Source organism: Octopus bimaculoides, chromosome 9 (genome assembly GCF_001194135.2).
Source record: "Octopus bimaculoides isolate UCB-OBI-ISO-001 chromosome 9, ASM119413v2, whole genome shotgun sequence".
NCBI classification, from domain to species: domain Eukaryota; kingdom Metazoa; phylum Mollusca; class Cephalopoda; order Octopoda; family Octopodidae; genus Octopus; species Octopus bimaculoides.
Window position 1 is genome coordinate 21,777,732 of NC_068989.1, and position 1,032 is coordinate 21,778,763.

The 1,032-nt window shown below is 29.7% G+C and overlaps 1 protein-coding gene across 2 annotated transcripts in view; it reads right to left on the bottom strand.

Moving 5' to 3' along the window:
- Positions 1 to 1,032, bottom strand: part of LOC106883588 (ethanolaminephosphotransferase 1) — an 89,843-nt gene that overhangs the window by 25,645 nt on the left and 63,166 nt on the right. The window lies entirely within an intron of this gene.

Here is a 1,032-nt window from a genome sequence, read left to right on the forward strand (position 1 = left end):
GAAAGTTTCACCTGACCTTGCATCATCAAATTTCCACCTATTTCAGTCTCTTCAAAATTCATTCAGTGGACAAACCTTCCATTCTGAAGAGGATATTGAAATTCACCAGGAAGAATTTTTACCAATAAAGACAGGAAATTCTTTGAGCAGGGAATAATACATCTGCCCATAAGATGGCAGAAGATACTGGAATGAAACAATAATTGCACCACAGACTAAATAAATCACTTTGTGTTTAAAACTGGCGTCTTTATTTTCACTTAAAAAAAAACTTTTTTTTTTTTTACCCAACCAAATAAAAGATACAGTGCTAGAGTTATGAAGATGCTGAATAAATGATAAAATTGTTAGATTATAAACTATATCAGGCATTAAATTATAATTTTACACATAACAGCCTATTTTTTTCAAGTTAATGAAATTTAGAAGGTAATACACATGCACATATACATGTAAATAAAATAAAATAAAGAAAATTTTTTTTTTTTAAATTCCAACCAATATCTCAGTAAATACCTAAATTTGCAAAACAATTTGAGTCTTGTAATGACATGAGAAAATGAAAGTACGAGTATTAAGAATGTATTCTGTCATTGGAGAGAAAGAGGGAGGAATCTTAAGAATGTGTGAACAGCACTAGATGTAAACAAGCCTAGATACAAATTACCCTTTATCAGGAAGAACTTTAGATGCCACAGATATTACGTCATTTATTAACATGTCTTATAATATTTACCAAAAACTGTACACTCGTCTCATAGCAAAGGCACTAACCCAACCTGCCAGAGACTACCCCTTACTCATGTATTCGTATTGGAATTAAAATCTCAATCAAAACTGGATCAAACCACAATGATGCATTGGATTTCAGTTGATTAACACCAGAATAATATTACAATATATATGTTACTGATATTTTACTAACTACTGCAAAAAATTTATTATCTGGTGAATTAATTAAAAAAAATATGGGTAGTCTAATGAAATACAGACACAAAAGGTTGAACAAAATATAGGATGAAAAAAATAGTT